Source organism: Saccostrea cucullata, unplaced genomic scaffold, assembly GCF_032062105.1.
Source record: "Saccostrea cucullata isolate Sc308-1 unplaced genomic scaffold, CSIRO_AGI_Scuc_v1 ctg319, whole genome shotgun sequence".
In the NCBI taxonomy this organism is placed as follows: domain Eukaryota; kingdom Metazoa; phylum Mollusca; class Bivalvia; order Ostreida; family Ostreidae; genus Saccostrea; species Saccostrea cuccullata.
In genome coordinates, this window is record NW_026920610.1 from 1039560 (window position 1) to 1049256 (window position 9697).

Below are 9697 nucleotides of genomic sequence, written 5' to 3' on the forward strand. Positions count from 1 at the left end.
GTGGCAAAGGAAAAATCAAAGAATTGTTTTTAAAAAATGTAATAAACAGAAAATTCAATGTTTTGTAGTTGAATATGGAATTTATTTCACTCGTGAGACAGGATTTTTTGATATTTTCACTCGTGCTTCGCACTCGTGAAAATATCAAAAATCCTGTCCCACTCGTGAAATAAATTCCATATTCAACTACAAAACATTGAATATCCTCTATATATATTATTGTAACACGGTGATTGTGTTCAATGTCCTTTATTCCATTTATGAAGAAAGTAAATCAGTTGACAATGTTCCTACAATAATATAATAATAATAAAAATTTCTGTACATTACTCTCAGTATAAAAATCTTATGTTTACAAACCTTTGAAATAACTTCATAATGATTTTATCTCAATTCATTACTCTTTATATCATTCATCCCATAATAAATAATATCATAAAAATTCATACACACAGCCTTCTTACATAATAAACTAACACATTACCTAAGTAAGGGGCATATGTGGCGTTTACAGCATATGTGGCGATTACATCATCTGGTTCATTAATGCATCTAGTCAAGGATAAAAATACACAAATATAGATGTTTATATGTTCAAGAAAAACTTGCAATATTTTAACCTCATGAGTATTCAATCTCTCATGTAAACAATGAACACTGACTTCAATAGAGAGCTAGACTATTTACAAATTAAAAATATCTTTAAATAGAGTTTAAAATACTTTTTCATGCATACTTATAATATTTGCATACTTATTTGTTACATACACAATGCTAGTTGCAATTATGAATGACAAATTTTCACAAAATTCTACTTACATTCACTCTCATAATTTTCCGCCAACAATGCTAGGAAAGCACAAGAAATTACCAGCATGCAACAGAGTGTCCCACGTGACATCACCAAAAATATTCACAATTATTTCCAAGCATAACTTTTTCCAAAATATGACAATACTTTTACCAAGAACTTAAAATAATAACAAAATAATAAAAATAAACCATTTCAGTAAATACCAAAATTCTAAATCTCATACAATTTCCAATATTATGTAATATGGTACAATGTAAACAAACCAAGCTGGTCCAGTGGTAACATTCCCAAGCGCGGAGCAAAAGGCCGCCGGTTCAAATCCCGAAAAATCCAACACTTTATTTTTTTATATAAACAATTAATAAAATTTTAAACATAATATTTCTACCTCTTACATATCTCCCCCCTTTGACATTGCTGTCCCCAGCAATGTAAAAAAAAAAATACATCTATCAAACAGTGATTCACATGTCAAGCTCTCAAAAAAAATTACATGTAAAATTCTCTCTGTACAATTTCCATTAATAAATTCAAGTTTTCAATATCAAATATTTAAAACAACTATTTCTGTCCATGTACATTTGCCCATGATTGGCTTAGTGTTACACTCAAAGACTTTCCTAAAGATGCACCTAAATTAGCAATGGCATCACTGAGTTCACTGAAGTTTTTATCATCCACTGAAGAAACACGAACTTCCTTACGCGAAACAAGGGCACTTTTCGGTAAGTGAAATGGATTGGAGTGCTTCCCTGCTGTTGAACGCGTTGAACTTCTAGGTACAGTCTGTTCCATATCATCTTGACCATCTTCTTCACTCGAACCTCTTAAAGTGTCAGATTGAAACATTTCTCCTATCGGAGGGGTTTCTAGTTGTGCTGTGATATCCATAGGCTGGTCAACAATCACATCATCAACATCGCTATCTGACTTGTCGTCTACTTCATCACCTGTTTCCAAAATCTCTGTCCTTGTTACGTTTCTCGTTGGTCCATTCCCGTCTGCAAGTTGGATCGTATATATACATTTTCTCCTGGCCTTGCAACCACCTTGTAGGGTATGGATGACCACATGTCCTGTATTTTGTTTCTCCCTAACACACGATTTCGCAATAATACTCTTGTGCCAATTTTGATTGGTAGCTCCTTAGTATTCCTGTTCTGAATCTCTCTTCTACGTTGAGCATTTTTCTCTGTATTTGTAGCTGCTGAATGTAAAGCTTCGCTGAGTCTTTTCTTATGTTTATTGATCCAATCGTCTATGTTGGACTCTGATTCCGAATGAGTTCCAAGGATGAAATCTATGGGCAATGTAGGTTCACGGCCAAAAAATAAGAAGTAAGGAGAAAATCCTGTTGAAGAATGCACAGTAGAGTTATAAACATACACTAACTCTGGCAGATATTCCGTCCATCTTTTTTTCTGTTCAGGAGTAAGAGTGCGTAGTCGATCATGCATGGTGCGGTTAAATCGTTCGCACTGTCCATTACCTTCGGCATGATAGGGGGTAGTTCTTGATTTCTCCACACCGTAAATCTTGCAAAGCTCTTGTACGACTTGACTTTCAAAGTTACGTCCCTGGTCGCTATGTATTCTGCGCGGTATCCCATATCGTACGAACCATTCCTTCACAATCGTTTTAGCTACTGTCACAGCTTTCTGATCCCTCGTTGGTATTGCCTGGGTGAATTTTGAGAATATATCCGTCATCACCAACACGTTTTCCCGGCCATCAGTTGACTTCTCGAGTAGAGTATAGTCAATTGCCAGTATCTCCATGGGACGAGATGCAATGAGATTTCCCATCGGTGGCTTTACACTTGGCATGGGCGCTTTTGCAATCATGCAACGTTCACAGTTCTTACACCACTTTTGCACATCCTGAGCCATGCGTATCCAGAAACACCTTTTGCATAGTAATGCCAATGTCCTTTCCACGCCCTGATGTCCTGCGTGATCGTGTATACTTTCTAACACTTTGTCTTTCAAAATTTCCGGTAGCAGAATTTGTTTGATTTCACCAGTCTCGTCAATACATCTCTTGAATAACACTGAATTCTCCATGCATAATTTGTTCTTTTGGTTTAGTAGTTTTCTCACATCCTTCTTCTCCTTACGTATAACACTTCTGGTTAATTGATCTGGCCTCTTTAACCAATATAAAACACGGCTTAAAACAGGGTCATGCTCTTGTAAGGGTGCCATATCTGCAGGAATAAATCCTGGTAACACTGTAGATGCTTCAAGTGCTTCAATGTTTACTGAACATGCTTTTACAGAATGCACATTATCGTCAAACAGTTCACAAATTACTGTACTTTTGGTCACTGACTGAATAATGGTTTCAGAATCTTCCTCCACCAAACAAGGTCTTCTACTAAGCGCATCAGCATTCTTATTTACTTTTCCAGATCTGTATCGGATGGAAAAATCGAATTGTGCTAGCTGCCTGGCCCACCTCATTTCTGTTGCTCCAAGTTTAGCTGTCTGCAAATAGCTTAAAGGATTATTATCTGTATATACGATGAATTTAGATCCTAGCAAATAATCCCGGAACTTATCAGTTACAGACCACTTTAACGCTAACAGTTCAAGTTTCATCGAGCTATAATTGTCCATATTTTTCTCTGTGGGTCTTAATGTTCGTGATGCATATGCAATGACAACATTCTTCTTGTCGCGTTCTTGCGATAAAACGACACCTAAACCATGTAGACTTGCATCCACTTCTAATACAAATTCTTTTGAAAAATCTGGGTATCCAAGTACTGGAGCGGACGTCAGTTTAGATTTTAAATCCTGGAGAGCTCGGTCACAATCGTCATTCCATAATGTCATAAACTGTTCTGTTTTCATGTTTGTTTTAGCTTTCTTTGGTTTGGACAATAGAATGTGTAACAGCGCAGCAATCTCTGCGAATCCCTTGACGAAACGACGGTAATATCCTGCTATTCTGAGAAATGAACGTAGTTGGCGCTCTGTAGTTGGTTTGGGCCATAAAGATATTACTTCTGTCTTTGCAGGGTCGGTAAACACACCTAGTTCTGACACAATATGTCCTAAATAACACACTTTCTTCCTGAAGAAATGACATTTGGACGGCTTTACCTTCAATCCATGTAATTTAAGTTTTGAAAAGATGACGTCTAATTTGTCCATGTGATCATCTTGTTCTTGGAAAACACTAAAATGTCATCCAGATATAACACCAGAATTTCAAAATTTTCTTCATGTAAACAAACTTCCATCAGGCGTTGGAAAGTTGCTGGACTATTACATAGTCCGAACGGCATGCGTAGAAATTCGTATAGCCCGCCAGATCCAACGCGGAGTGCTGTTTTATGTATGTCCTTTTCGTCGACAGCAATTTGATGGTACCCCTGAGCAAGATCAATTGTGCGAAAATATTTGGCTCTGTTTAGCAAATCCAGGGTCTCCTCGATCCGAGGTAGGGGGTAAGCATCTTTTATAGTTTTAGAATTCAAAGCACGATAGTCGACACATAAGCGTAAACTTCCATCCTTCTTTCTCACGATCACTATGGGAGCTGCATATGGACTGTGACTTTTCCTAATAATGCCTTGATTGAGTAATTTCTGGATATGTTGTCTAACCTCTTCTATCTGATTTGGTGGAATACGACGATGTGGAATTTTTACTGGTACATCATCTGTTAGGTTGATGGTGTGAGTGATTGTTGTTGAATAACCAAGGTCATCATCACCAATCGCGAATACATCTTTGTGTTTCTGTAGTAAACTTTGCCATTTTCTTTGCTGCTCCCCTGAAAATTCTACATCAGTCACATCCAATTTTACTGGGAATGATGAGTCTGCAGTCTGATTTTCACTCTTAATATTCTGATCGTGTCCACTCTGTTTCACAATGCGTCTTATCACAAGTTCAGTATCTGGTATAACTTTGACTTTGTACTCATCTTCTGATGAATGAAGTAACTCTGCACTGTGCACTACACCTAATGTAGTCTTTGGTGTCAACCACACATCTTCATGTCCAATGTTCACCAATTTCACTGGTACTGTCTCATCTTTCATTTCAATGAATGTGTCCACCAATAATATATTCTTAGGTAGAGAACCATTTTCACTTGATATTGCTTGAACTACTGCGGTATGTGGAACAGATGACTTGCTTCTTCTCGTTGAACCAAGTACCACTTTCATCGAATTTGCTGGAATTTTCACTGGTTGTTGTGCTGACAGTTTCACAAATCCAATCTGTTTGGTTTCCTCGTCTAAGTCCAAAATAGACATTACATCGTTCCAAACAGTTTCTTTTGTTGTCGAGGGTGTCTCGCGTGAATGTTTCCTAACACATTGGAGAACATTACATCCTAGAACAACTTGTACTGGGTCACTACTGCTAGTCACACTTTCCACAATCATTCCTACATTTGTGTACACAGTGTCCTGTATTTTCAAAGTAACTTCAACATACCCAAGATACGGAATATTCAGCTTGTTGGCTGCAGATAGTTTTAAAATTTTAGAAGTATCACTAAATGTGCACCAGTGTCTAATAAACATTTAACTTTCACTCCATTTAGTTCTATACAAGTTTCCGGACACTTTGCAGATGCACGATTGATTTTCTGATGTAACGTTTCTATTGAGTCGTGGTTATCTTCCCTCGCAGTTCGACTCCTCACTGAGAAGGTTTCCAGTTTGGGTTTACAGATGTGGGACGAAATATAGTGCTTGATCCTTTTTCAGATGGACAATTCGAAGACACATGTCCTATGCCGCCACAGTTATAACACTGCCTTCCTCTACCAACGGTCGAATTTCCTCGTCTCCCATTTTGTCCTCTGTCAAACCTTTGTCCAAATCTTTGCCTTGATCTCCCTCGTTCTTCTTGTTGAAAACTTGATTGTCTATAAAACTTTCTGTCTGACATCCTGGTTAATCTGTCTATCTGTTGTTGTTGTCTATCCAACATCTCTTGTTGTTTCTTTACGAGAGTCATTAATTCACTCACTTCGGTATTTGGAGTAGGTACACATGATGTTTTCTTCACACTGAGATTCACATCAGGATTGTCTTCTATCCATCGTAACATTTTAAGTCTGAATTCAAAAAATGGTACGTTGCCAGAGTCTAACACAACTTTTCTCAGTTCTTGTCGGGTGTTCTGATCTCTGATTCCATCAATAAATCGCTCAGTAAGTTTAACATCAGTCACTTGCTCTTTCTTGTCTTTCTTGTTGATTTTCTGTGCCATCTCAGTTAGTACGAGAGAATATTTTTCTAACGTTTCATCCTGCTTTTGGTCTCGTTGATAAAATTTCTGGAGAAGTTGGGTAGTAGTCTCTTTGATTTCAAACACAGCCTCCAAGATGTCGAGAATTTGCTTTCCTGTTTTTCTCTCTGTGTGAGGACGAAGCTTCACTTCTGATTTTGCGGATCCAGTTAAATGGTCCATGATGAAATCTACGAAGTTGTCTTTGGACTGTGCGGACTGTATATGTTCTCTCATGTCCGAGATCCAATCATAAACATCTGGGTCTCCATCCTTAACTGGTCGACCTCCAAACTTAGGAAATTTTCTTTCGGATTTCAAGTAAACGACAGGAGATGTGGAGCCTTTAGCTTCTAACTTCTTGATTTGTTCCTGTAAGTCTTTGATTTCCTGTTCCATTGTTGTGAATAGACTGAATATAGAACTGGTCATAGAATACTGCAACAAACACAATGCACACTGTCAACTTGTACACTTTCTTTCTGGGTCCTGGAATCCTTCTGCAGGAAAATCCTAACCAAAATGGATCCTACGCGGGGAACCCCGATGGATATCCTAACCAAATGGATCCTACCGGCGACGCCAAATGTAACACGGTGATTGTGTTCAATGTCCTTTTTTCCATTTATGAAGAAAGTAAATCAGTTGACAATGTTCCTACAATAATATAATAATAATAAAAATTTCTGTACATTACTCTCAGTATAAAAATCTTATGTTTACAAACCTTTGAAATAACTTCATAATGATTTTATCTCAATTCATTACTCTTTATATCATTCATCCCATAATAAATAATATCATAAAAATTCATACACACAGCCTTCTTACATAATAAACTAACACATTACCTAAGTAAGGAGCATATGTGGCGTTTACAGCATATGTGGCGATTACATCATCTGGTTCATTAATGCATCTAGTCAAGGATAAAAATACACAAATATAGATGTTTATATGTTCAAGAAAAACTTGCAATATTTTAACCTCATGAGTATTCAATCTCTCATGTAAACAATGAACACTGACTTCAATAGAGAGACTATTTACAAATTAAAAATATCTTTAAATAGAGTTTAAAATACTTTTTCATGCATACTTATAATATTTGCATACTTATTTGTTACATACACAATGCTAGTTGCAATTATGAATGACAAATTTTCACAAAATTCTACTTACATTCACTCTCATAATTTTCCGCCAACAATGGCTAGGAAAGCACAAGAAATGACCAGCATGCAACAGAGTGTCCCACGTGACATCACCAAAAATATTCACAATTATTTCCAAGCATAACTTTTTCCAAAATATGACAATACTTTTACCAAGAACTTAAAATAATAACAAAATAATAAAAATAAACCATTTCAGTAAATACCAAAATTCTAAATCTCATACAATTTCCAATATTATGTAATATGTTACAATGTAAACAAACCAAGCTGGTCCAGTGGTAACATTCCCAAGCGCGGAGCAAAAGGCCGGCGGTTCAAATCCCGAAAAGTCCAACACTTTATTTTTTTATATAAACAATTAACAAAATTTTAAACATAATATTTCTACCTCTTACATTATATACTCGTTTTTCGTTCTCGTTTTTCACGTCAGACGAAATAGTACGTCATGGCAGGGGTTAAACCTAAATGGACCTTGAATATATAGAACACCAAATTAACATACATGTATATTCAAATATCTGTACCTATCTTCAGATTGAATTAAAGATGGGTACAACTGAATTAAAGATAGGTACATTTGAATTAAAGATAGGTACATTTGAATGAAAGATAGGTAAAACTGAATTAAAGATAGGCTCAATTGAATTAAAGATAGGTTCAATTAAATTAAATGTTGGTGCAATTGATTTGAAGAAAGGTACAAATCCTTGCAAACTGAAGATAGGTACAAAAATTTGAATGTACAGTGTATGTTAATATGTGAAATTCTTATTTACATGTTTTAAGCATACATTTACTAAATATCCAGTAGTTATAACCTGTTCAATCTGTTTGTTACTTTTTTATTCTTCACACACTTCTTGATTGTTTTGAAAATATGATAGGCCAAATTTTTTTTATTAGTTGTTTTACGGATCCGCCGACCCCATTTTTGTAAGTTTTGGAAAAAAAATAAAAATTCCATTCAATCCTTTTTTTATAATCGCCGATCGAACTTTACTTCAAACATATAAAAAAAAATCCGGAAATGACCGTACATTGTTTGAATTTTACTTAGTTGTGATCAGAATCATGTAAACGCTTCTACTATTGACCCTTTTAATAAAAACTCTGCAAGCGTTTTATAGTCAGAGATGAAATAAGTATGACGGCCATGTGAAACAATTTAGGTTTTTTAAAACAGAATATAAATGTTTTAAGAACAATATTAAATGTATAAATGTATGACGGTTTTTATGAGCTGATCAGGCTGGTAATTATTCTATATATGATGTTATCTGATCAGCGAATGGAGTGTGGTGGTTGAGGAAATTACAGCCAAAACCAACAAATCTGATGTCGTCACTTGCACTCCATCCGACACCCATAACTTTTCTTTGAGGGTTTGGCGAAGTTTTAAACAGTTATATCTAATGGTTAGTTAACAGTTCATATATTATTTATGACATTTTTAAAAGCACATGTTTGACTGTATTTTAAAAATCTGCAAGACGTGTTGTCAATTGTTAAAGCGTCAGAGAAACAAGACTTTTTTGTCATTGTACAGGTATGAATCTATCAAATGATGTGAAAGAAATGTTTCTTAAAGTTTTAAATTTTAGATTTGGAAAAGGAACTGACTCATCAGGATGTTCTAAGACAAAAAATGTTTGTATGAGAGTCATAGGAATGTGAAACCCTATGGGGATGACTTATCATTCTAGTAAGTTTATTTGTGTTCATTGATTGTGCACTGAATTTTAGTTTTATGCTGTTTAATACTGTTTAAGAAAAGGTATTATCTAAATTTGATTAAACTTTTATTATTTTACAGGGGGTTGTGTAAAATTTGCTGAAGTGTGTTTTTCTGTGGCAATGTGGACGTAGCAGTGAGAGGACACCCGTATCCAGTCATAGACATACACAGAAAAGTTTAGCATTGTTCACATAATATGTCTCTCTGCTCGAAGAATCGTTCTCTTTTAGTGAGGAATGCCAAGAAAAAGACATTTCTGTGCAATGTTCTGAGGTTGATTTCCCCAACTGCTTTGATATGCTGAATATTAAAAGTTTTGAACATTGAACACTTCTTCTTTTTTTTTTTTTTTTTTTGTAGCCACCCAATGGACATTTTCCCCAAAAAAATCCGTAAAACAACTAATAAAAAAAAATGGCCATACGAGTATAACATATGATTTCATAATATAAATTTTATTATACAGACAATACAAGTTTTTATGTAACCCATTTTACATTCTTTTTATGTTGTAAGTTACACAGAACCTATTCACATTTCACATACAACGGGTACCAACCTATTCAAAAAGAAGTCCCGAGAAAATGACATGGCGTCCCGAAAATTTTTAGCTGTTCGTGTTATTGGTGAATTTTTAAATAGTGCTTTAGATACACACACAATCAAAAGACAGCTACAGCGTTCCATAGATACATGTAATGATTCGTAG

The 9697-nt window shown here is 35.4% G+C and overlaps 2 long non-coding RNA genes across 2 annotated transcripts; one reads left to right on the forward strand and one right to left on the reverse strand.

The window, feature by feature from the left end:
- Positions 1-6675: 6675 nt before the first annotated feature.
- On the reverse strand, positions 6676-7417 carry LOC134253212 (uncharacterized). Its single transcript, XR_009989085.1, has 3 exons — positions 7255-7417; positions 6924-6991; positions 6676-6729 (listed from the first exon to the last, which is right to left on the reverse strand). It is a non-coding gene; the product is annotated as an uncharacterized LOC134253212 (long non-coding RNA).
- Positions 7418-8493: 1076 nt separating this feature from the next.
- Positions 8494-9285, forward strand: LOC134253217 (uncharacterized). Its single transcript, XR_009989088.1, has 3 exons — positions 8494-8668; positions 8855-8955; positions 9067-9285. It is a non-coding gene; the product is annotated as an uncharacterized LOC134253217 (long non-coding RNA).
- Positions 9286-9697: the final 412 nt, after the last annotated feature.